This window comes from Callithrix jacchus, chromosome X, assembly GCF_049354715.1.
Source record: "Callithrix jacchus isolate 240 chromosome X, calJac240_pri, whole genome shotgun sequence".
Classification (NCBI taxonomy): domain Eukaryota; kingdom Metazoa; phylum Chordata; class Mammalia; order Primates; family Cebidae; genus Callithrix; species Callithrix jacchus.
Window position 1 is genome coordinate 99,012,711 of NC_133524.1, and position 27,422 is coordinate 99,040,132.

Here is a 27,422-nt window from a genome sequence, read left to right on the forward strand (position 1 = left end):
TGGTACCTAGTAGAACTTCAACAAATGGTCATCTGCTTTTTCTTCCCTCCCAGAGGGAAAAGGAGCATAACTGCCACAGAAATCACCTGACACTGGAGCAGGAAGATGGAGCATGTGCTCATACTTACATTATACATGAACCTTTGGGGCCATTTCTGTATTGCAGGATGGTTTTCTGAGGTATTGGGATGAGGTGAGAAGATCATCAAACCAATCCCCTATCATTTTCTGCCCCCTCATTTGATCTTCTACATTGATTTGGAAAAGCAGTTTCTATTGAGCCTCAAATGAAGAGAGAGTGCAGATGAAGAGGAGGCAGGAGTCACAAGCCCTTGACCCTCATACCAGACCCATTACTACCTATAGGACCTTGCACTGGGATTTCATCTGCATCATCAGCTCATTCAAAGAGAGAGAGGTTGTTGAGTGAGTACCCACAGGGGCATAATCCAGGCAGCATAAAAAACTATAACTGTTTTAAGTCCTAGATGGTCATCATCTATAAAAGACCATGTGTTGTCCTTTGAGGAGAGTAAGAGTTACATCCTCAATCCTGATCATACTAGATGCCTCTGCAAAATTGATTTTCTATCAGTGAGCTGAATCGGTCATCTGTAAACTGGAAATAATGATGCCTTTCTCATAGACTTGTGAGAGGATTGTGCAAAATATGTAATTGTACATTTTTGGCTACAAATATTTGTGCTATCATAGAGTATGTGTCCCTTTGCACCTTTTTCCCCCTGAAAATAGTGTTTCTGAGATTTCTCTAGTAATTAACTTTGGGGCTGTTTAGATATTATGAACCCTGACCATTTTTATACCATTGCCCAGGCTGCTTCATTCTTATCCCTGACTCCATTAGTTTGTGGGGTGAGCAAACTCTTTGCTATCCAGCTCTGTGCATAAGGAGCAAGTGTGTTGTAGTCATATACATCCATGAAGACAGCATAATTGTACTCACTAGTAGGGTTGTCATGAGGATTAAATTCAGTCACTAAAGTGAAGAACATGCAGCCGGGCCCTCTAAACAATGTGTTCCATCAATATTAGTTGCCCTTCCTCTCTGGATCAGAAAAGTAATGTGGCTTCTAACCTGACCCTTCAGGTAGGACTCCTTCACTTGCATGTACATCAGAATTAGCTTCGAGAATCTTTTTTTAAACCTTTACAGAAACTCACTTGTTGTTGGAAATAGGACTTCTGTATCAAAGTTCATTCAAGTGATTAAGCCACAGTAATATGGGCCTCAGAAAGTAGATATTCCACTGGACACCTAAAGTGTTATGTGAAAGCCCATTTCCCCTTTATTCTACTCATACTAGGTATGACAAGCTTTCACCTTTACTGCCAATCTGATCACTCATTTCCTTAGACCTGCCCCTTGGAAGAGCTCTCTCAGATGATTGTTAACTTAGATATTCACAGCTCTTGTTCCTCTATGATGTCTCCTGTTTCAAAAGCCCAACATGACAGTATGGCATGCTTTCTATAATGTTAATCTGCTGATAAAATTAGAGGACACAAAATAGCTTATTATGTGGAAATAGGATGTTGATTTTTATCCTTGACCCCAAACATCATGAATGAGATGATGAGATGGCAAGTGACTGATGATGCTCTATTCTTCACAAGATGCCATCAGCTAGAGATGGAAGCCCTAATGTGGGCTCCTGGGGCTGCCTCTACTTCCCTCACTCCCTGAATTATTTTCTGTGGACCAAGATTTGTGCTCCATTGTTGGTGTGTGTTTTCTGGGAAGTAGAAATGGGGAGGAATGCTAGGGAGGTGTCAGCTGTTAGAGAAGCCCTAAGAGGAGAGGATCCTTGTATAAGAGAGGAGTGAAAACCATGGCCCTAAGTCAGGTTAGTCAGGCATGCATGCGATGTCTAATAATAAGAGCGGCACACTTCCCCTCCTAAGAGGCACCTGAATTTCCTGTCAGGGAATGGCTCTGCCATGTTCGTGTGTCCTAGAAACTGATTTTTGACACTGTAAGGGCAATATAAGTGTTGTCCTATGAAGGCTGGGTGGTGGAGTGAGGGTAGGGGAAGATTGAATCCTCAGAGCAACTTTCAAGGCTACTGACAGAGATAGAACAGCCTGCTCCGACTGAGAGGAGGCCAGGAGAGACAACTGGGTGGGCAACAGGTGCCTCTTAAAGCAGGAACCATACAGTGGTACATGAGGACTTGGACCATCAACTCTGGCTAAGTGAGATACTGGCCTGAGATGTTAGAGCACTTTTACATGCTTTCATAAGCTGGAGCTAGAACACAGGCCTGCTGATTCTCAGCTCTGTGTTATGAATTACTGCAAGCTGCCTTTTCAAAGGAAAGGCAGACTTGGTTCTCACCATCTTGGAGACACAGTTTCCTCATCTCAGAAAAGGGAGCTGACACCATTCCCTTTATATGGTGGTCCTGAAGACAGACTGCTATCCTCTGTGTGCGGAAAACAAACCTGCAAATAAAAACCTATTCACATTAATGAGACAGACCCTAGGGTGACTGGAAAATGGAGGGCTCAGCTAGTGGTGCAGTTTGCTCAGAGCACAGAGTGCTTGGCACACAGGGCTAGAATACGTAGGCTGGGTCCTTGGTAGGAGGTGTCTCTAGCAGGGAGAGAGGTGGGTTGCTTTTGAGGATGTTTTGAAGGTGTGATTATCTTTATCCATTTTTTTTTAATAGTGCCAGCATTACCTGGCAGTGCTCTTTTTTTTCCAGGTACTATATTTGTCTCTGAGCCTCTGTTGCTATGCAACAGTCTCCTCTGAGCTCAGAGCATGATTCAGCGATACTGGTCTGGGCTGCTACGTCCAGAGTCATGGAGATGGGACTCTGGACGTAGAGTGAGTGGGAGAAGGTCTGCGAAGCCAGTACGGGGGTGGAGTCTTGGGGTCTTGAATGGCCTCCTGTCTGGGAGGGGCTGTCTCTTGAGTGAAGACATGTCAGCCAATGCTGATGAGAGACAGAGCGAGTCTTAAAGGAGATGGATCAATGAACAAAACATATGGAATGGATATAAAATGTAGCTTATGCTTAGCTTTTTAATATATGTAGGAATTTTCTGAACAGAACTGGCAACACATTCTCCAAACCCTTTCATGAATGACTCTAAAGAATAACATCTGTTTGATCATCTCAAAAATCAGGAGCTTTAATTTTTAAGAAGGGAAAATCAAATTGGAGATAGATGCCCTTTGCCCATATTTGCAGTTCTAGAATTCTCAGATGGGGACTCAGCAAGAGTGATAGGAGGGAGTAGGGACCTAAACTTGATGGCTATCAGCCTGAGCTTCTGGAATTTTCCACACATTGTCAGTGATCCTTGTCTATTCATTATTATCTGGAATCTCTAAGCCCCAAGATGGAAAGACCAGCACCTCTCTGAGATGGAAAGAAAGCTGTACCTGGGAGTCTGTATTTGGCATGATAGAGTTTGAGCCCTAAATACACAAACACACACAATGTTGTTGTGTTTCAGCCATAGACACACACACACATACAAGTACACCTTGTAACATTTTGTACATTTGCAAGTACACACACCTATATCTAGGCAATTATTTCAAAGTGCTGCTTCTCCCACGAGCAGTGTTTTGTACATATTCCAAAAACAGTAGGTATATGTTTGTTTTTGTCAAACCATGTACAATTTAAAATTATTACCTCGGGTTTTCTTGATGATCACATTTCAAAAAGTAAAGACTTGTATTTGTAAAATGAAATACATATATATGTATACAAACAGACACATAGAGAGAGAGAGAGGAAAGAGAAAGTGATAGAAATGATTACTATAGAGAAGCACATTAATATATCTGTCTATTCACATAGCTATCATTTTTTGTGAATGCACTTGAAACCTACTTTCTTACCCAATTTACAGTGTACATTATATTACTATTAACTGTATTCATCATGCTGCACATTAGATCTTCAGGCTTATTTATCCTTTGTAGCTTTAATTTATACCTTTGAACAACCTCTCCCCTCTCCCCTCTCCCCCCTCAACTTCTGGTAATGATATCTCTATGCTTCTATGAGCTTGACTATTCTAGTTTCTACATGTAAGTAAAATCATGCATAATTCTTCTTTCTGTGTCTAGCTTATTTTACTTAGCATAATGTCCCCCAGGTTCATTCATGCTATCACAAATAGTAGGGTCTCCTTTTTAAAGGCCAAAATAATATTCCATTGTGTGTGTGTACATGTGTGTGTGTACGTGTGTGTGTACACACATACACATATATGTATATACATTTACAATACAATATTCCATTATGTATGTATATATCTGTAAATTCCTTGATGTAAAATGGGGTGGTATTTCCATGTAACCTATGCACATCCTCCCATATACTTTAAATCGTCTCTAGATTACTTATGATACCTAATACAATGTAAGTCCTGTGTAAATAGTTGTTATACTAAATTGGTTTTAAAATTTGTATTATTTTATTGTCGTATTGTTTTTATTTTCTTTTCAGAATATATTTTCAGTCCTGGGTTAGTTGAATTCATGTATGCAGAATCCACAGATACAAAAGGCCAACTGTACTTATTTATTTATTTTATTATTTTTTTTTTTTTTGAGACAGAGTTTCGCTCTTGTTACCCAGGCTGGAGTGCAATGGCGCGATCTCGGCTCACTGCAACCTCCGCCTCCTGGGTTCAGGCAATTCACCTGCCTCAGCCTCCTGAGTAGCTGGGATTACAGGCACGCGCCACTATGCCCAGCAAATTTTTTGTATTTTTAGTAGAGATGGGGTTTCACCCCAGGATGGTCTCGATCTCTTGACCTTGTGATCCACCCGCCTCGGCCTCCCAAGGTGCTGGGATTATAGGCGTGAGCCACCACACCCGGCATGTACTTACTTATTTAATTCTCACCACAACATGAGAAGGATCTATTGTTACCTGACTTTAGACATAAGGAAACTGAGATACAATGAAGACAGAGTTAGCAAGTGGCAAAGCTTAGATTTGAACATAGGCTGCGTGGCTCCCAAGTAAATCCATCTATCCAGCATGTGCTGCTGCCTCTCAAATGATAAAAAAAAATCTTACTTTTCATCAGGGCACAGCACAAAAAAACAAATTGAGGTTCCGTGTATTTTCTCTGTTAACTGGGCAGATTTTTAAAATACTGATAGTAATCTGTGTGGTTTTGAATTTTGGGGAATTATGTCCAATAATACTATGGAGAATACTCCCCCAACATCTCCCTTCCTGTACTGTAGGCATGTTCCTATTCTACAGTGAATGGCTCTTCTGTGGTTGGGGCAGAGAAGGTTCATGTTTTCCAGCCATTTTAACATTTTGTGTATTTGCAAATACAATACATGTTTATTATAGATAAAAATAGATTAAATAGAAAATAGAATAACAAGACCCCAAAGCCTACTACCTAACAATAAGCCCTTCTAATGTTTTTATTTGCATTATAAATACCTTATTCAGGTATTTATATAGATATGCATGCATTTATATATTTATATGTAAAAGATATCTCATTTTACATTTGATTTTACAACTGTATTGCCTCACTGTAGTGGGTTAAATTGTGTCCCCTCTGTTTGGAAATCTGTATGTTAAAGCATTTCCCTTTGCTTTTGACCCCAAATCTACCTCGCATTCATGGATGGATGTTGGTTAGGTTGGGGTGTTGGTTAGGTTGGGGTGTTCACGGTGTAGAGGGGTCCCTCCCTGAGATCAGTGTGTTCATCCTTCATTACCCCAATCTGTACAGGCTTTCCAGACTACCTCTCAGCTCTATTGGTCTTCAGGACACTGTGAACACAGCAGCCGAGACCCTGTGCCACTGCCCCCTCCTCTGTCAGTTCCTCCTGCTAGCCCTGCCCCACCTTATGCCTTCCAGCCCCCAGCTATCAAGGGGCAGTAGAGCTACCTGGTGTTCCATCATATGGCTGCCCCAGAGTATTTTTTTTTACAGTCTTCTTTTGTACTTTTAAGTTTTTTCAGGCAGAATTTGAATCGTTTGAATTAATTCCATACAAGTTCATATGCTGGGTTTTTAGAGAGGTATTGTATTTTTTGTTTTTTGCACACACTTCTTTGCAAAGAAGTTTGATAATGGAGGTGCATTAGTGCCACCTCGTAACAGAAGCCTGAACTGCAGCCTGAACTAGGGTAAGCTGGATGGTGAAAGGGAGGGACTGTGGCCCAAATTTATGAGATAGAACTTTCTGGAAGTCTGGGTATAAAAGGTGGCATACACAGGCAAAAAAAGATACTGAGGGCCTCTAAACAGGAAGTACAGATTTTTAATATGTTAAAGAGAAAGATGTATGTGAGAGGAACTAAAAGATCATTTTAATGATTATGCTTTAACACGTGGTCGAATACCTAGAAGCCTATATAAGCAAAAATGGGATCAGACCATTTATGATTTTTGTAACCCACTTTTACTGTTATTGTGATCACCTTTCTGTGTAAATATATTTTTGTGATAACATTTGAAATAACCTTACAACAAAATTTTAGTTTCATTTTTTTAATGGCCTGGGTATCATCTCATCATGTGGACGCCCTAAAATTTATTTAATTGGTATCCTAATTATAAAAATTTAGTTCCCTTACTATCTTTTGCTATTACAAACAGTAGTATATTTAATGCTCATATAGATGCAAATATCTTTGTGAGCATTTATTTGTAAGTTCCTGAACCTTTGAACTATAATATTCTTCAAAATACTATTACTAATTTATATTCTTTATATCACAGTATGAAAATAGATGTTTTTACGCACATTTAAAAAATGTGAATCATTAATCTCATGAGCAAAATCAATTTTTCATCATTATTTTCATTATAATTTGTTTTTGCTGCCTTCTAGAATTCCATCCAATGGATGTGATATTATCAGTTTTACAACTCTATGTTATTCAGAGTGTTCTGATAGTTCCTATTACTGACATTCTGTGGATGAAATCTTTTCAGAGTCTGTGCACTGCAAAAGATCACAGTTCTGGGCACAGTTCCTGTAGCTGTTTGTACTGGCGAGCAGAATGTATCCTCCTGGAGAATTCTGGTATTGTGATAACAAAACATGATTGTTGTATGAGAGAGTTTGTGTGTGCCAACAACGACGTTTCCCTCTTCCTTCTGCCTGTTTATGGCCTTATGTTCCATTTGGTCTCAAAATTCAGGCTCTGCAGTGAAGGAAGGGAATTATCAGGATGACAGGCCTTACTGGATCCTCATCAACATCTTCCACTATGTCCTGAAGATAAACTTTTTTTTTTTTTTGAGACGGAGTATCGCACTGTTGTCTGGGCTGGAGTACAGTGGCACAATCTCGGCTCACTGCAATCTCTGCCTCCCAGGTTCACGGGATTCTCCTGCCTCAGCCTCCCAAATAGCTGGAATTACAGGTGCACACCACTATACCTGACTAATTTTTTGTATTTTTACTAGAGATGGGGTTTCACTATGTTGACCAGGCTGGTCTCAAACTCCTGACCTTGTGATCCTTCCACCTTGGCCTCCCAAAGTACTAGGATTACAGGTGTGAGCCACTGCACCCAGCAAAGATAAACTTCTAAAAGAGAATTGTTGGTGCAAAGGTTGTGTACCTATGTAACCCTTTGCTAGGGATTGCCATACTGATACTCATAAAGGTAGTTCCATTTAGGGTCCCCAAGTAGAATCATGTGGCCACAGAGGAATGAAGAAACAAGTAATATTGACATCTAGTCACATAGGGCAGGCTCTGGACTTTGTCATGGATCAACTCTCAAGCCATTGCCATAATTGAAGGTGTGTAAGTGATCAGGAGTTATCAAATTGTGCACACAAAACGCAAGGTAGCATGAGGGGTAAGGGGACAGTCATTGCTTGAAGGAACACAGGAAAGGGTTAGCAGATTGGGATATAGCAACAGTTATATGCATTCGTGTTTATATGAAGCAAGTACATCAAAGCCTTTGTATGAAAATGTTTAGTAGTTACTGTGGTACAACAGAAGGCCAGATCAATATCATATTTTTAACAGCTTTCTTGCAGCTAAACTTACAGACAATACAATTTACACATTTAAAAGGTATAATTTGATGAATTTTATTAAATGTATACAGTTATTCAGCCATACCATAATCAAGTTTAAGACATTTCCATCACTCCAAAAAGTCCCATCATGCTTGAATGAAATTAATCCTTGCTCCCACCCTGCGCCTCAAACCACAGATATACTTGGTGTCTCTGTGGATTTCTTTACTCCAGAAATTTCAAGTAAATGTAATCATATAATATTTGGTCTTTTGCATATGTCTTCTTTCACTTCACATATGTTTTGAAGGTTTATCTATATTATGGCATATCCATACTATATTCCTTTTATTGGCAAAGAATAATCATAATATATCACATTTTAAACACATTCATCAATTAGTGAACATTTGGGTTGTTTCCAGTATTAGGCTATTGCAAATAAGGTTGGTATATACATTTGTATACAATTTTTTATGTAGACATATGTGTTGATTTTGGGTGTGTACCTAGGAATGGAATTGCTGGGTCATATAAGAAAAAAAATTCAAACTTGTATTTATATTGATATGGATTCATGTATACCTATGTTAAGGGCTTGGATATTTTATTGAACAAATGCATCACAATAGAAACTCCAACGTCTTGGTAACTGTGGTGCAGACTGGAATATGAGTGCCAGGGAGATTTGAACACTCAGATTCCTGGCAGCCTCAGAGCACAAAGCTTTGATGAAATTTCAGGTTTTATTACTGAGCAGGCATTAACAGCATAGTTCCCCCGATTTGCTTAACCTCTCTTAACTACCTATAACCTGACCTAAACTATGGATTTTACAATAGGTTACTTGGATGAAGGTTAAGGTTAAATGATATACAGCTAAGAGTATGATATGTTTACATTAGCTTTTAAAACATTAAGACCATCTCTCACAGAAGAAATACCTGTTGTCTGAGCTCCTGCCGTCTTAAAAGACAGTCAGTTCACATGGTTCCGTATGGGAACAGGTCTCCTGGCCCTAGGGGCAGGATTTCACTTTCATCATCATTATCGTCATCATCACCAAGAGGGGTTGTTGAGTGAGCATCTGTGAGGGAGTATAAAATGACTAGTTCCTAAGCCTTGGTGGCTCATCATCCACAGAAGTCCCTGAGTTTATGCAATGTTTCTTAACTTCCTTTCATTACTATGATCCAAAGGAGGCTTTTTAGACATTCAATTTTTTCCTCATTAGCTCCTTCCTGCCTGAAACATGAAATTCTAACAGTACAGATATAGTGTTAACTGTTTATGTGCTATGTGGTTCATCGTGGTGCCACAAACCACTGTAAGGTCTACCATCCCACTACCCTCCAGAATCAGTTTTCAGCCCCTTGGGGACAATACCTCCTCTGTTGAGAATTCATGGACATTGTGATGAGGGCAAAAGCTGTAACTTCATTCCTGTCTCTTACTTGATGTCTGACGCTGGAATCCTTTCTTAGCCCCTGTCAGCCTGTTCTTAGTCATCTGTAAAAGGAACTCAAAATGCCTTCCTCACAGAACTGTTCTGTGGGGTAAATGAGAAATCCTGTACAGATTAGATGACATCTAGTAGGACTTCAACAAATGTTTGTCCTAGCCCACCTTTTCTTTCCCTCTCAGAGAAATGATGACTGTCATCTAATCTAAACAGCATAATTGCCACAAAGACCACCAGGAAATGGAGCAGGAAGGAGTAGAACATTATGAATGAAGCATTGCAGCCATTTCTGTGTTGCAGGGTAACTTTGCTGAAGGACTAAGGGAAACTGAAGAAGCTCATTGAACTATTTTCTTTAATTCCTTGTCATTTTCTGCTCCCTTGTTTGATCTTCTAGATTGACATTGAAAAAGCAGTTTCCCATTGAATCTCAACTGAAGAGAGAGTGAAGATGAAAAGGAAGTAGGATTCACAGGCCCTTGACCCTCATACTAGACCCATTACCACCAACAGGACCTTGCACTGGGATTTCATCTGCACCATCAGCTTCTTCGAAGAGAGAGAGGTTGTTGAGTGAGTACCCATAATGGACAATCCTAGCAACATATAAAACCACAAGTGTTTAAGTCTTAGATGGTGATCGTCTATAAAGAGAGACCATGTGTTGTCCTTTGAGGAGAGTAAGAGTTACATCCTCCACCTCTGTGAAATTGATTTCTCCATCAGTGAATCTGAGTTGGTCATCTCTAAACTGGAAATAATGATGCCTTTCTCACGGACTTGTGAGAGAATTACACAAGGCATACAATTGTTTGCAAACTTTTAGCTAAGTTAGTGCTGTTATCCAGCTTTTCATTCTCTGAAGATAATATTTCTGAGATTTCTCTAATAAGATAACTTTGGGATTGTTTTGATATGACTAGCAATGTTGTTGTGACCATGATTGTATACCTTTTCTGGTGAAACATGTGTGATTCTCTTTACAGTCCATAATTAAGAGAGTAGCATCTGATGGAGGCCTCATTTTCTTTTCTCGTAGATGTTGCCAAATGTCTCTGCAAAGAGGTTTTACCAATTCGTTCTTCCCCATTAGTGTATGATGTTCTTTTCACCTAAATTTTCCATTTAAATGGGATGTGGTATAAACACACACTATCAGTCATCAGGGTTTATTTCTAAACTCAATAATTATTCTATGATATATTCTGAGGCATAAATGTAAAGTATGTCATTTATTTAAAAACGTGACAGAAAAAATGAAAAGGAATCTAACATTATAACGCCAGGATATCAGATCAGCAAATACTTAAAAAGTCTTGTGAAACTTATCATTTGTTCATATCTGTAAAAGCAGGTGGGATACATAGTAATAAAAAGATTGTACAGTTCAATTAGACAGTACAGTACAGCAATGTTAAATTTTTATACTTTTTGAGGAAACAGTTACACTTGTGTGAATTTAGCCTCCTGATACAGCAGGAAGAGCCCTGGCAGTCATCACTGATCTGTCCACATGGCCCAGGGGAGAGCTGCCCATTTTCCTAGCTGATTCAGAGCCTTTAAGTCCCCTCTTCCTGAGGCATCGTTTTACAGTGTAGATTTTGTTATTATTTAGGATAGTGAGGCCAGGGGATCAGGAGACAACTGCCATTAAAGAGATGGTTTATTACTCAAGGTTCCCAAGAGGAGGCACTCTCCATTCCAGGCAAGTCCATACAGAGTCCACCAATTTAGGCAGGAGGCAGAGGGTGTAGGAGGTAAACATGACAAAAGACTTTACTGTGGTTTTCTGTGATAAATGACAGACAAGGCAGGGTAAGTAGGCTTAGGACTGACTACTCAAAATAATTTCAGCAGCTTCTGGGGTACAGGGGCTGTCTTAAGTTGTCTGCAATTGTTACTGGAAAGAGGTCCTGAGCCAGACCCCAAGATAGGGTTCTTCGATCTCATTCAAGAAAGAATTTGAGACAAGTCCATAAAGTAAAGTGAAAGTAAGTTTATTAAGAAAGCAGAAAAATAAAAGAATGGCTACCCCATAGGCAGAGGAGCCCCAAGGGATGCTGGTTGCCCATTTTTATGGGTATTTCTTGATTATATGCTAAACAAGGGGGTGGATTGTTCATGAGTTTTCTAGGAAAGCTGTGGGCAGTTCCCAGAACTGAAAGTTTCTCCTCATTTTAGACCACATAGGGTAACTTCCTGATGTCTTCATGGCATTTGTAAACTGTCATGGTGCTGGTGAGAGTGTCTTTTAGCATGCTAATGCGATATAACTAGCATATAATGAGTAGTGAGGACAACCAGGGGTCACTTTCATAGCCATTTTGGTTTGTTAGATTTTAGCCAGCTTCTTTACTTGGACTGTTTTGTCAGCAAGGTCTTTATGACCTCCTATCTCATCCTGTGACTAAGAATGCCTTGACCTTCTGGGAATACAGCCCAGTATGTCTCAGCCTTATTTTACTCAGCCTCTATTCAGAATAGAGTTTCTCTGGTTCAAATGCATCTGACAGAATCAGGCTCTGGTATGATTAGGGAGGGTACTATTGGCCTGGAGTATAAGAGTCCAGTAGAGGAGATGTGAGTGTGTATGTGTAGGTACTCTGGATTAGTTTGCATATAAAAGGTGTATTCCTTAGGTGAGTTCTTTGTTAGGACTAAGAATTAGCTAACCCTGGAAGGAGCAGTCCCTTCCCAGTTAGCAAGGCCTCAGATGCCAGAGCATCACACATACAAGAAATAAGAAAAAAAAATACTTCTACTGTTATCTGTCCTTTGATCCAAACAGAAAAATCTGTATCATGCTGGATACCCACTTTTGGTGGACCATCCAGGAATCACTGCAAGCTTTGATATGGAGCAGTCCCCAGGTTCCTACTCCTATAGGGACCTGTAGATCTCTGACCTCATCCATGTCTGAGAGAAACCTCTCTTGCTCTTCCTTCTCTGTGTCCTCAGAGGTCCTCCCTTTCCTACAAGATAATAAGCAGCCCAATACTTTCCTAAAATTTTCATAAAAGGTGGAAGAAATACTGACTTCATGTCTGAAGCTTCTGCTTCTAGCTGTGCTGCAAACCATTCCTGAGGCAAGGGGAAGGGACACCAAACCTGGATCCTTGCTGGAAATGGCACCAGCACCTCAGGGTGCCCACATTGGCAGATTCTATTCCTGGCTCTGGCAGTAGGCGTCGTGAGCAATGTCTTTGCCATCCTTCTCTGGTAAGGAATATGTGCTTTGTAATCACATACATCTGTGAGGAGAGAATAGCAATACCTCACTTGCAGGGCTGTTGTGTGGATTTATTCCAACTAACGTGAAGAATGTAGCACTAGGCTTGGTTAAAAATTGGCTTCATAAATATTAGCTATCTTTCTTCTTTGGGGTCGAAAGTTCATACGGCTTCTAACCTGTCCCCTCACCCAAGCTTCCTTAACCACATTGCAGGTCCGAATCACTTTGGGATCCCTTTCTAAACCCTCACCTGAAACTTCTTTGTTGGTTAAATAGGACTTCTGTATTGAAGGCCATTCAAGTTATGAAGTTGTAATAACGTATATACCTCAAAAAATGTATACACCAATTTGGGACCAACAATGTATCCAAGTGTTCATTGCCCCTTTATTCCAGAAACACCACGTATTACCAGCTTTTGTCTTTTTTTTCCACAATCTGATCTGCTTGTTTTTGCCAGATGTTTCCCATTGGAAGAATCATATCAGATGGTCATTAAACTTACTGATGGACAGGGTCATCCATCCCTTAGACTTTCCAGATTTAAAAACAAAACAAAACAGTATGACAAGTTGAATTTGAACTTCAGATAAACAAAATTATATATCGTAAAACATTCAGATTTACCTAGATGTACTCTATTTTATCTTTCTACCCTTCCCATTGGAAGACTCTGTATTGAACCAAGGTGCTCTACACAGTAGCCCCAGCTGAGTTCCCAGCAGATGCCAGCATCAGTCATCATCCATGTGAGTAAGCTTTTATGGAAGTCCCAGGATGCATACATCTGTATTCAGATGATTGCAGTCCCTGATAACAGACACCACATTGATTGGGATGTTTTGTTAAGTAGAAATGAATATCCAAAACATATTTTTTTTTGAGATGGAGTCTCACTCTGTTGCCCAGGCTAGGGTACAGTGGTACTATCTATCTCAGCTCACTGCAACCTCTGCCTCTTAGATTCAAGTGATTCTCCTGCCCCAGCCTCGCAAGTGGCTAGGACTACAGGTGCACACCACCATGCTCGCTAATTTTTGTGTTTTTAGTAGAGACAGGGTTTCACCATGTTGGCCAAGCTGGTCTTGAACTTCTGACCTCAGGTGATCCGCCTGCCTCAGCTTCCCAAAGTGCTGGGATTACAGTCATGAGCCACTTCACCTGGCCCAAAACATATGGATTTGGTGAACTTTCCCTCTTTTTCTGTAATCTATTATATTGGAATTTATAGAGATTCCTTTTGCCTTAAAGCCTTGATAGGACTTTGTTATAAATTTTGCCATAATCTGCATGAGTTTATGGGTCAGTGTTGAATAATGAACATTTCCTCAATTCCTTCTTGAAGGAATTTCAAGGAAAAATTTCATGGTATATGATTTTCAACCCACTCTTAGAATTTAGAACCTAATTCCAATCCCCCTCCATAAAGGGAGCTTCCACTGCAATTGCTCATTTTAAGGAATTCAGAGGCTGTTACTACAAACTACTCCCAAGCCATATGGAAAATTATATCTTCAGCAGGTTGCTTGATGAATATGCTATTGAGACAAGGGATATCTATCTCTCGTGAACTGTTTCTCAAAGAAGGTGCCTGAAATACTTTCTCCTCCTACAGGGATAGCCCTTGGCAAGGTGTTTACTTTCCTTGGGCACATATAATCAGGGCTCCTTCAGGAGACAGTACATGGTTAACTGTTCATTGCAGTCCTTGCCCTTTGTGATTGTCCCAATGCAGCAGTGCTGGATGGACTAATCTGTCCAGTTCTGGGGTTCATTCATAGAAAGCCCATGTAGCAGCAAATCAAAGTTATATTCTCCAATATTACTTTTACGAGGAATAAAGCCAATGTATCGTACTTATTACTTTTCTGTGACTTTTTTAGTTGGTTTAGAGTTCAGACTAAGAGTATTAAGGTATTTTAGGGGCTTCTTAAACATGAAAGCATTGTGAAGCAAGACCACATAAATAGTTGAGGAGCGACTGAGGCACAGAAGGGGAGTAGAGTTGTAGGCCTATTGTAAGACCCATCCCTGAGGACAGAGCAATCATTCTGTTTGCCCTTGAAGGGCAGCTTACTATTTAGAGTTTTGAAGGGAGAGGACCTGGGTTGAATAACCTGTTTCTCCTTTTAAACTCATCAGTCAGTTAAGTCATTCCTGTAATAGAGGAGTAAATGTGTAGAAACACCACACATGTTTTTTTCCATGGATGTCTTTCCACATGGAAAAAGTATCAAAAATGTAGGATAAAAATTTTCTAGGATAACCCAATGTATTACTGAATTGACTAGATGCCTGCCTACCAAATAATATTATTATAGGCCTGCTTACATGAAATAAATGTGAGATTCTTTAAATGACATTTTATGGTATTTTAGATCATTTAGATCATTTTAGTCATAAATATGAATATAGACAGTCTCTAGTTTTCCACCACAGATGACTAAGCACTTAGCATGATGTGTGATGTTTGCACATTCACTCTCAGAGGGCTAGCTCATCACTAAGAGCTCTGGGGTCCTCCTGGATCTCTGGATGCTGGTGATACTCCTCTACTGTTACTCTTAAACAAATTTTTGATTACTGGGACCTGCTTTCTTCCACCAAACCTGGCAGAGTTCCCCCAGTTGCCTGGATCCCAGCCTAGTTCCTCTAGCGAGTATGCTTTCTCAGATGGTGGTCTAAAGTGTGAATGTATTTTGCTTTCAGCTATAGGCAAAGGAACTATGCAAAGGCATGTGAGGTATACAGGACAAGTCAGTGTATCACAGTTGCCATAGAAACCTGAAGTCATTATAGGGCTTCTGCATCTTTTAATAGAGCAGAAGACCTAGAATAATATGGCTATAAGAGCAAGGTCCTGCCTTTAGGTGTTTGGGACTCAGCTGAGGGTGTGGGTGCCCCATGGTGGGGGCTGAACTGCCCTGGGGTTTGGGCAGTTGAAGGGATCCCAGAACCAAGTTGCCTCATTCTCACTTCCGGACTCAGTAGTCCAGCTCTCTCATGAATTAGAGAGATATAGGACTCTTCTCACCCCAGTGAGTGTTATGTATTGCTCCAGGGTGTCCTGGAGCTACTTTCCATGTAAAGGCCAGGCATGGGAGGATGACACTGATAATGACTGTCTTTGACCTCACCTTCCCCCTCTGTAAAATGGGGATAAGAATGCTCAGATACGGGATTGCTGCAACCAGGATTGTGATAACACAAATGCAAGCCCATAGCCCTGTGGTTATTGCAGAATCAGGAATGCCTGTGTGAATTGAGGTTATTTTTCATTCCTTTTCTTTTCTTTTTTTTTGAGATGAAGTCTTGCTCTGTAGCCCAGACTGGAGTGCAATGGCATGATCTCAGCTCACTGCAACCTCTGCCTCCTGGGTTCAAGCAATTCTCCTGACTCAGCCTCCTGAGTAGCTGGGATTACAGGCACATACCTCCATGCCCGGCTAATTTTTGTATTTTTAGTGGAGACGGGGTTTCATCATCTTGGTCAGACTGGTCTTGAACTCCTGACCTCGTGATCCACCTGCCTTGGCCTCCCAAATTGCTGGGATTACAGGCGTAAGCCACCACACTCGACTTCATTCCTTTTTAATGTTGTTGTTAGAAGATAGATTAGGAAAGGAAAAGAAAAAGGCGCAGTGAGAAATCCACTGATGACCATTCTAATTGTTATGATCACTACTCAATTGTATCAGTGTCATTGGTCACTCACCCAGTGCCTAGCATGGTGCCAGGCACATAGTTACTCTAATAAAGCACAGTGATTGTTGGGTTCTCTCTCTCCTTGTACAGCTCTTCATGTGGATGTCTGAGCTCATATCAGGTCTGAAGGAGGCAGATTCTGAGGATTTGAGTCATGATGGCTGCCAAAGCTTCTACTCCTGATTTAAAGGGCAACAATCCTAGGAGACCAGCAGCACTTACATCCCTGGTAGGATATGACACCTGCATATGGTGAGTTCATAGATCTGAACAAAAGCATGTTGTGGAATAGCTCCTGTGAGGTTCACAAAATAGCCTAAAAGTAAAGCAGCTACTTTGATCTCATCACTGGGGAAGAGGTTTAGTGGGTGGAATTTTCTTTCATCAGCAGCTGCATGCTTTGAAGTAACCCTTGACACCCATCTACGTGATGCCTGCTTTGAAAGCAATGAATTAGCCACACTGAAGAAAGAACTTGATCTTAATATGCACTTACAATAAATACATATTTTTCTGACTGTGTAAGTCATTCCCATGTATCTCCCAGATGGGGGTTAAACTAGGTAGTTGGTTAGCAGGTGTTCCTAGCAATTTGATTCATGTAGTAATATTCTCCTTGCAGTCTATCAGTTTTAGCCTCATTTTAATTTTTTAAAAAGACTTTCTCAGAAAAAAACAAAATTGAGGGAATTCCACAGGAATTTTAATATCAACTTGTTAATTTCTAAAAAAAAAAATGCTTGTATTTTGACTGGGATCCCATTGAAAGCATAGATCATTTTGGGGAGAACATACGTCATAACGAAACTGAGTCATCCAACTCAAGAAAAGAAAAAAAAAGGCCTAGAGACAATCTACAGGTCATCTCTAGAAAGATCAATCTATAAAAGAATAGTTATGGTACTTCCAATTTTATATTTGTGGTTAGAATTGAATCAGTCGAATTGTGTTTTTCTTCCTTCCTTACCTGATGAATTCTGAGTTCTTTGGTGGTAAGAGGGAGGGAGAGAGCATGTGTATATATCAGTGTATGTACATGCACATATATGTTTGTCTCACTGAAGTTGTAATGAGTGTCTATTGTTAGGAACACTTAAGGAGTGTTAATGTGGTCACATCAGTCCCTTTCAATTCCTTGCACATTTTATGAAGCAAATCAGAGTGATTATGCTTTGCGTTTTTTCCACCTTTCCTCAGCCAGCATGGTTACCATGGTGACTCAGTGACTACTGTTGAATTTTGTGCAGACTGAGCATCCATGTATGATTCTTCTCTAAATCACTCACACCCAGTTGTCTGTCCACCAGACATAGTATGAGCCTTTGATCTTATGTGCAGTTGTTTACTTTTAAAGGGCTCAGAAGAAACTTGCTTTGCTTCTCTGAGGTTAAACTACATAACATAAGAGGACAGTAAGTAACTTAAAAGAAAAAGAAATGGGTTGTTGATATTATTCTCCTTCCTCAAGCTTTATCAGGAGGTTAGAAGAAATATTACCGGAATCATACGGCATGGACTCTCTTGTGTCTGGCTCCCTTCAATCAACATATGTGTGTGAGATTAACATTTGTTGTTGTTTGTAGTTGTAGATTATTCATTCTCATTGCTGTAAAGTATTATATTGTTTGGATATTTCAGAATATAGTTGTCTGTTATAGGAACTTGGGTATTTTCTAGTTTTTAACTTATGATGAGTAATGATGGTATGAACATTTTTGTTTGTGTCTAATGGATGGGCATATATTTTTATCTCTCTTGGGCATATACCAAAGAATAGCACTTCTGAGTCATAGGGTATGTCTGTGTGTGGCTCCATAGATACCACCAAGCAGTTTGTTAAAGTGTTTTTATTTTTCAATCTGTATTCCCACCAGCAGTGTATGAGTGCTTCACTTAATCCATGTCCTCACCAACACGTGATATTTTCCATCTTTTCCATTTTTGTTGTTCTGGTGAGCATGTGGTAGTATCTTTTCCTGGTTTTAATTGTAATTTCTCCAAACTGTTAAGTCTCTTTTAATTCAAAGAAGGTCCATCCTTTTTTTCAACATTCTACCTTAGTCAGAGTTCTCCAATGAAAAAGAACCACTCATATATATTTGTGTGTATATATACACACAAATATATATGCACATACACACACTCGTATATATGTATGTATATGTGTATGTGTATACACACACACACACACACAGACATTGCAGAAATATTGCAGGTTCAGTTGCAAACCTCTGCAGTAATGCAAATATCATATTAAGCAAGTCACATGAATTTTATGGTTTCCCACTGCATATAAAAGTTATGTTTACACTACTGTAGTCTGTTAAATATGCAATAGCATTATGTCTATAAAAATGGTGTACTTACCTTAATTTAAAAATACTTTATTGCTTCATCTGAGCCTTCAGTGAATCATTATCTTTTTGTTGGTGGAGGGCCTTGATGCTGTTGATGGCTAACATATCAGGGTGGTGGTTACTGAAAGTTAGCATGGTTCTAATAATTTCTTAAGATAAGACAAAAATGAAGTTTGTTGCATCCATTGACTCTTCTCACAAGATTTCTCCATAAGCATGTGATACTATTTGATAGCATTTTACCCAAAGTTGAAGTTATTTCAAAATTACAGTCAATCTTCTCAAACCCTGCCACTACTTTATCAAGTTTATATAATATTCTAAACGTTTTGTTGTCATTTCAATGATAGTCACTGCATCTTCACTAGGAATAGATTCCATCTCAAGCAACCACTTTATTTGCTCATCCAGAAGAAAAAAACTCCTTATCTGTTCAAGTTTGATCATGAGATTGCAGCAATTCCGTCACATCTTCAGGCTCCACTTTAATTCTGGTTCTCTTGCTATTTCCACTACATCTGTAGTTACTCTTCCATTGAGGTCTTAAACCCCTCAAAGTCATCCATGAGGGTTGGAATCAACTTCTTCCAAATTCTTTTTAATGTTGATATTTTGACCTTTTCCTATGAATCACGATGTTCGCAATGGCATGTAAAATGATGAATTCTTTCTAGAAGATTTTTCCATTTACTTTGCCTGGGTCTGCCAGAGGAGTCGTTAGGCAGTAGGCCTCAATAGTGGGCTTAAAGTATTCGATAAACTATGCTGAAAACAGAGGTGCTGTCGTTTAAGCTTGTTGTTTTATTTCTAGAGTACAGGCAGAGTATATTTAGCATAATTCTTAAGGGCCCTAGGATATTCAGAATGGTAATTGAACATTGGCTTCAATTTTAAGTCACTAGCTTCATTAGCCCCTAAAAAAAAAAATGAGTCAGTCTGATCTTTGAAGTTTTGAAGCCAGGCATTGTCTTCTGCTTTCTAGCTATGGAAGTTCTACATGACATCTTTTTCACTATAAAACTATTTTCTCTACATTGAAAATAGTTTGTTTAGTATAGCAATCCTCATCAATTATTTTACCTATGTCTCTGGATAATTTGCTGCAGCTTCTACATGAGCACATGCTACTTCACTTTGCACTTCCATGTTGTGGAGATGGATTCTTTGCTTAAACCTCATGAACCAACCTTTGCCAGCTCCAATTTTTCTTCTGGCTACACTTTTCTTCTGCTGCTTTCTCATGTTTCTTAGCCTTTATAGCACTGAATCGAGTTAGAGCCTTGCTCTGGATTAAGCTTTGGCTTAAGGGAATATTGTGGCTGATTTGATCTTCTATCCAGGTCACTAAAACTTTCTCCATATCAGCAATGAGACTGTTTTGCATTCTTTTCATTCGTGTGTTCGCTGGATTAGCACTTATAATCTCCTTGAAAAATGTTTACTTTGCATTCACAACTTGGCTGTTTGGTGCAAGAGGCCTAGCTTTTGGCCTATCTTGACTTTTGACATGCCTCACTCACTAAGGGTAAATATTTCTAGCTTTTGTTTTAAAGTGAGAGACATGGGATACTTCCTTTCACTTGAACATTCAAAGCCATTATAGGGTTAATATAATAGCCCAGTTTCAATATTGTTGTGTCTCAGGAAGTAGGGAGGCCTGAGGATAGAGAGAGAAACTGCCAGTCAGTGAAGCAGTCAGAGCACATACATTTACCAATTAAGTTAGTCATCTTAGATGGGTGTAGTTTGTGGTGCCCAAAACAATTACAACAGTAACATCAAAGACCACTGTTCACAGATCATCACAACAGCTATTGCAATAATAATGAAAAAGTTTGAATTATTGTGAGAATTACCAAAATATGATAGAAACATAACATGAGCACATGCAATTAGAAAAATAGTGCCAATAGACCTGCTTGATACAGGGTTGCATCAAAATTTCTGTTCATAAAAAATGCAGTATCTGTGAAGTCCAATAAAGCAAAGTACAATAAAATGAGATATGCCTGTATGTGTGTGCGCATGCACACACACACACACACACACACACACACACACACACACACACACACACAGGGTCCTTGACCTATTATGGAGTTATATCCCATTAAACCTATCCTAAATTGAAAATATCGTAAGTCAAAAATGCACTTAATATACCTAACCTACTGAACATCATAGCTTAACCTAACTTGCCTTAAACATGCTCAGAACCTTTACATAATAGCCTACACCTGGGAAAAATCATTCAATACAAAGTCTGTTTTATAATAAAGTATTGAATATCTTGTGTAATTTATTGAATACTGTACTAAAGTGATAAACAGTTGTATGGATACTCAAAGTATAGTTTCTGCAGAATGCATATCACTTTTGCACTGCCATAAAGTTGAAAAATTATAAGTTGAACCACAGTAATAAAGATTTATTATAAGTAATTGGCTGATGTAATTATGAAGGCTTTATTATAAGCAATTGGCTCATGTAATTATGCAGATTTCTCAAAAATGTCACCAAAAATGAAATTTTTGGTGAGATTTTTTGAAATTTCTCAGCATCTGCAGTAAGCAAACTTGATTTCCAGGAGAGCCTATGGTGTAGTTCATATTCAAAACTGAAAGTCTAAGAATCAGGAGAGTTAATGATGTAAATTCCAGGCCAAAAGGCTGCTGGCTGGAGACACAAGAAAAGGTGATTTGAATTCATGTCCAAAGGCAGGAAAAGACTAACGTTTCAGCTCAGGAAATGAGGTAGAGAAATTCCTCCTGGTTAGTCTTTTGTTCTGTTCTGATCTTCAATTGATTGGATGAGGCCTATGTACATTAAAGAAGGCAATCTTCTTTACTCAGTTCACCCATTTAAATGTTAATCTCACCCAGAGACACCATCAAAGACACACCCAGAATAACTTTTTTTTTTTGAGACAGGATCTCACTCTGTTGCCCAGGCTATAGTGCAGTGGCACCATCTTGGCTCACTACAACTTCCATCTCCCAGGTTCAAGCAATTCTCCTGCCTCAGCCACCTGAGTAGCTAGGATTACAGGTATGTGCCACCATGCCTGGCTAATTTTTGTATCTTTAGTAGAGGCAGAGTTTTGCTGTTGGCCAGGCTGGTCTTGAACTCCTAACCTCAAATGATTTGCCTGCCTCGGCCTCCCAAAGTGCTGGGATTACAGGCATGAGCCACTGTGCACAGCCCAGAATAAAGTTTGACCAAATATCTGGGCCCCTTGTTGCTCAGTCAAGTTAACACATAAAATTAACCATCACACCTTCCAATTTGTTTGCTTAAGGTATTTTGCCCTGTGGAATTTGCTTTGTGGATTTTGCTGACTTATATCCTCATTGTGTTGTTTATTATGTTCCGCTGGCAACTTTTTTCCCTTTAAATTTGTATTAGATTTATCGTCTTGATCCAATTCAGATTTTTTGGCAGAAGTACCTACTAAATGGTAGTGTTTATTCCTATAGCATTATACCAGAAGGAGGTTAACTGTATCTAGTTGTTTCTCCTCTTATGATGTTAAGATTGATCACTAGGTTCAAAAGTTGTTAGAATGATTATTGATTGTCATAGACTGTTTTATTACATTGAGTTATGCCCCTTGTATGCCAGTTTTTCTGAGAGTTTTAATCATAAAGGGATGCTGGATTTTGTCAAATGCTTTTCCTGTGTCTATTGAGATGATCATGTGTTTTTTGTTTTTAAATTTGTTAATGTGATATATCACATTTATGACTTGTGTATGTTAAACCATGCCTGCATCCCTGGTATGAAACCTACTTGCTCATGGTGGATTATCTTTTTGATATGTTGTTGGATTCAGTTTGCTAGTATTTTGCTGAGGATTTTTTTTTTGAGATAGAGTCTCACTCTGTTGCCCAGACTGGAGTGCAGTGGTGTGATATTGGCTCACTGCAGCCTCTGCCTCCCAAGTTCAAGTGATCCTCCCACCTTAGCCTCCCAAGTAGCTGGGATTACAAGCGTACACCACCACACCTGGCTGATTTTTGTATTTTTAGTAGATATGGTTTCACCATGTAGGCCAGGCTGGTCTCAAACTCCCAACCTCAATTGATCCACCTGCCTTGGCCTCCCAAAGTGTTGGGATTACAGGCATGAGCCATCACACCTGGCCAAGGATTTTTACATCTATGTTTATCAGGGATATTGGCCTGTAGTTTTCTTTTTTGTTATGTCCTTCCCTGGTTTTGCTATTAAGGTGATACTGGCTTCACAGAATGATTTAGTGAGGATTCCCTCTTTCTCCGTCTTTTAGAATAGTGTCAATAGGGTTGGGACCAATTATTATTTGAATGTCTGATAGAATTCAGCTGTGAATCCATCTGGTCCTGGACTTTTTTTGTTGTTGGCAGTTTAAAAATTACCATTTCAATCTTGCTGCTTGTTATTGGTCTGTTCAGAGATTCTGTATCTTCCTGGTTTAATCTAGGAGGGTTGTATATTTCCAGGAATTTATCCATCTATTCCTCTAGGTTATCTAGTTTATTTGCATAAAGGTGTTCATAGTAGCCTTCAATGTTCTTGTGTATTTCTGTGGTGCCAGTTGTAATATCTCCCATTTGTTTCTGATTGAGCTTATTTGGATTTTCTCTCTTTTCTTGGTTAATCTTGCAAATGGTCTATCAATTTTATTTATCTTTTCGAAGAACCAGCTTTTTGCTTCCTTTATCTTTATTTTTTGTATTGTTTTTCCTAGCTTTAATTTTATTTAGTTCTGATCTGATTTTTATTTACTTTCTTCTCTTAGGTGTGGGGTTGGTTTGTTCTTTTTCTAATTCCTGGAGATGTGACCTTAGATTGTCTGTTTGTGCTCTTTCAGACTTTTTGATATAGCTGTTTAGGGCTATGAACTGTCTGTCCTTTTAGCACTGCCTCTGCTGTATCCCAGAGGTTTTGATAGTCTATGTCACTACTGTCATTCAGTTTGAAGAATTTGTTAATTTTCATCTTGATTTCGTTTTTGACCCAATGATCATTCAGGAGCAGTTTATTTAACTTCCATGTATTTGCATGGTTTTGAAGGTTTCTTTTGGAGTTGATTTTCGGTTTTGTTCCACTGTAGTCTGAGAGACTGCTTGATATAATTTCAATTTTCTTAAATGTATTGAGGCTTGTTTTGTGGCCTATCATATGGTCTATCTTGGAGAAAGTTCCATGCACTGTTAAATAGAATGTATATCCTGTGGTTGTTGGATAGAATGTTCTGTAAATATATGTTAAGACCATTTGTTCTGGGGTATAGTTTCAATCCATTGTTTTTTTTTGTTGACTTTCTGTCTTGATGACCTATCTATTGCTGTCAATGGAGTATTGATGTCCCCCACTATTAATGAGTTGCTGTCTACCTAATTTCTTAGGTGTAGTAGTAATTGTTTTATAAATTTGGGAGCTACAGTGTTAGGTGCATATATACTTAGGATTGTGATAGTTTCCTATTGGACAAGGCCTTTTATCATTATATAATGTCCCTCTTTGTCTTTTTTAACTGCTGTTGCTTTAAATTTTGTTTTGTCTGACATAAGAATAGCTACTCCTGCTCATTGATGTCCATTTGCATGGAATGTCTTTTTCCACCCCTTTCCCTTAAACTTATATGAGTCCTTATGTGTTAAGTTGGTCTCTTGAAGGCAGCAGATGTTGGTTAATGAATTCTTATCCATTCTGCAATTCAGTGTCTTTTAAGTGAAGTATTTAGGCAATTTATATTAAAGATTAGTATTGAGAAGTAGGATGCTATTCCATTCATTATCCTATTTGTTTCCTGTATACCTTGATTTTTTTTCAAATTGTATTTTTGTTATTTAGGTCCTGTGAGATTGATGCTTTAAAGAGGTTCTGTTTTGATGTGTTTCCAAGATTTCAAGCCCCTTTTAGCATTTCTTGTAGTGCTGGCTTGGTATTGGTAAATTCTTTCCACATTTGTTCATCTGAAAAAGACTGTTTCTTTCATTTGTAAAGGTTAGTTTCACTGGATACAAAATTCTTGGCTGATCATTGTTTGATTTAAGGAGGCAAAGATAGGTACCCAATCCATTCTAGCTTGTAGGGTTTCTGCTGAGAAATCTGCTGTTAATCTGATAAGTTTTCCTACATGGGTTACCTGGTGCTTTTGCCTCATAGCTCTTACGATTCTTTTCTTCATCTTAACTTTAGATAACATGATGACAATTTGCCTAGGTAATGATCTTTTTGAGATGAATTTCCCAGGTGTTCTTTGAGCTTCTTGTATTTGTATGTCTAAGTTTCTAGCAAGACTGGGGAAGTTTTCTTCAGTTATTCTCCCAAATATGTTTTCCAAACCTTTAGGTTTCTCTTCTTCCTTGGGAACATGGATTGTTCTTAGGTTTAGTCATTTAACATAATTCCAGACTTCTTGGAGGCTTCATTCATTTTTTTCTTATTATTTTTTCTTTGTTTTTGTTGGATTGGGTTAACTTGAAAACCTTGTCTTTGAGTTCTGAAATTCTTTCTTATGCTTGTTTGATTCTATTGCTGAGACTTTTTCGAGCATTTTGCATTTCTATAAGTTCATCCATTATTTCCTGAAGTTTTTATTGTTTTTTATTTATGCTATTTCACTGAAGATATCTTCCCTCATTTCTTGTGTCATTTTTTTTTAATTTCCTTAAATTGGACATCACCTTTCTCTGTTGCCTCTTTGCTTGGCTTAATAACTGACCTTCCAAATTCTTTTTCAGGTAAATCAGGGATTTCTTCTTGGCTTGGATCCATTGCTGGTGAGCTAGTGTGCTTTTTTGGGGGGTACTAAAGAACCTTGTTTTGTCATATTACCAGAATTGTTTTTCTGGCTCCTTCTCATTTAGGTAGGCTATGTCAGAGGGAAGATCTAGGGATCAAGGATGTTGTTCAGATTCTTTTGTCCCATGGGTGTTCTCCTGATGTAGTACTCTCCCCCTCTTCCTAGGGATATGATTTCCTAAGAGCTGAGCTGTAGTGATTGTTATCTCTCCTCTGCATCTACCCACCTAGCAGGTCTACCAGGCTCAGACTGGAACTTCGGGTTTTCTGCACAGAGTCCTGTGATGTGAACCATCTGCAGGTCTCTTGGCTGTGGATACCAGCACCTGCTCCAGTGGAGATGGCAGAGGGCTAAAATGGATTCTGTGAGGGTCCTTAGTTTGGTTGTTTAATCCACTATTTTTGTGCTGGTTGGCCTCCTGCCAGGAGGTAGCGCTTTGAAGAGAGCATCAGCTGTGGTAGTATAGGAAGAATCAGGTGGTGGGTGGGGTCCTGGACCTCCCAAGAGTATATGCTATTTGTCTTCAGCAACCAGTGTGGGTAGGGAAGAACTATCGGGTGGGGGCAGGGCTAGGTATGTCTGAGCTCAGACTCCCCTTGGGTGGGTATTGCTGTAGCTGCTGTGGGGGATGGGAATGTGGTTCCTAGTTCAATGGAGTTATGTTCCCAGGAGGATTATGGCTGCCTCTGCAGTGTCATGCAAGTTGTTAGGGAAGTAGGGGAACCCTGACAGTCATAGGCCTCACCCATCTCCCACGCAACCTAAAAGAGGCTGGTCTGGCTCCCACTGTGGTCCCCTCAACAGCACCAAGTGTGTTTCCAGGAAATGGGTGAGCTGGGCTGAGAATTTGCCCCAGGCTACCAGCTTCCCAGCTGCAAAAGCAAGCTGGACTTTCGTGCCTCCCTGCCTGTGGCATCTGCACACCAGATTCACGCCCTCCCCTGAGTTCTGGCCAGGAGACTTCCTATTCAGTTGGAAATGTTACAGAGTTCAGCTGGACGTTTCCTTTTCCCTGTGGTCTTCTCCCAGTACCTCTGGTAGCCTTCCTCAAGGACTTCTGTGAAATAAGGCAGAATGGCTTTCTAAGGGACCCAAGGAGCTCACAGGCTTGTCCTCCTGCTTTCTCTACCCCTGTATTTCGCTTAGCTCCCTGAATTGACTCAGCTCCAGGTAAGGTCAGAATCTTCTTCCATGATCTAGACTTTCAGGTTCCCCAGTGAGGGTGTGTTTTTGGGGATGGATGATCCCCCTTTTGCAGTTCCACAGCCTGGGCACTCACAGTATTTGCGGTGTCTCCCAGGTCCTGCAGGAGCAATCTGATTCCTTCAGAAGGTCTGTGGGTTCTCTCAGCTTTCCTGGTTTATTCCTGCAGTAGTTCTGGAGCAAAAGTACATGATGCGAGTTTCCACATACTTCTCTGTCCGCCTAGGAGCTACAATCTAGTCTTGCCTCCCATCTGCCATGATCCCTCTAGAATTTCTTATTGAGACTCAAGAATAAATAGTGCAGAAGATCCAGAAATATTATTGGGCCAGCTAGACTGATGATGAGAATCATTAACCTTGTAACCCAGCTGCAAAACCCATCAACTGACCACAGGTCTTTGAGTAAGTTCCTTCCCCTTTGTTGACCTCAGCAAAAACACAGAGGAGCACTCAGCATAGAAACAGTGATTAGAGATGTGGGCTTTGGGGTAAGAAGTTTCTGAATTTGACCCTAGGAACCATCACTTTTTGGTTTATGATCTATAGTAAGCAGTTTATCTATTAATACTATATACCCTATAATTGTTAGCATATTGTATTATTATTCATTTCACCTATCTAAAGGATAAATAATAGGAGCAGGAATACATGGCCAGG

General features: G+C 39.5%; 1 protein-coding gene across 50 annotated transcripts in view; it reads left to right on the forward strand.

The window, feature by feature from the left end:
- RAB40AL (RAB40A like) overlaps window positions 1-27,422 on the forward strand; it is a 145,942-nt gene that overhangs the window by 60,607 nt on the left and 57,913 nt on the right. For 41 of the 50 annotated variants that reach the window (XM_078363787.1, XM_078363793.1, XM_078363808.1 and 38 more), the window contains 2 exons: window positions 9,874-10,049; window positions 16,504-16,665. The gene's annotated coding sequence lies outside the window, so the exon portion shown is untranslated. Of the gene's footprint in view, window positions 1-9,873; window positions 10,050-13,378; window positions 13,458-16,503; window positions 16,666-27,422 lie in introns of all 50 variants that reach the window. The other 9 variants (XM_078363785.1, XM_078363788.1, XM_078363774.1 and 6 more) reach the window with 1 other exon arrangement.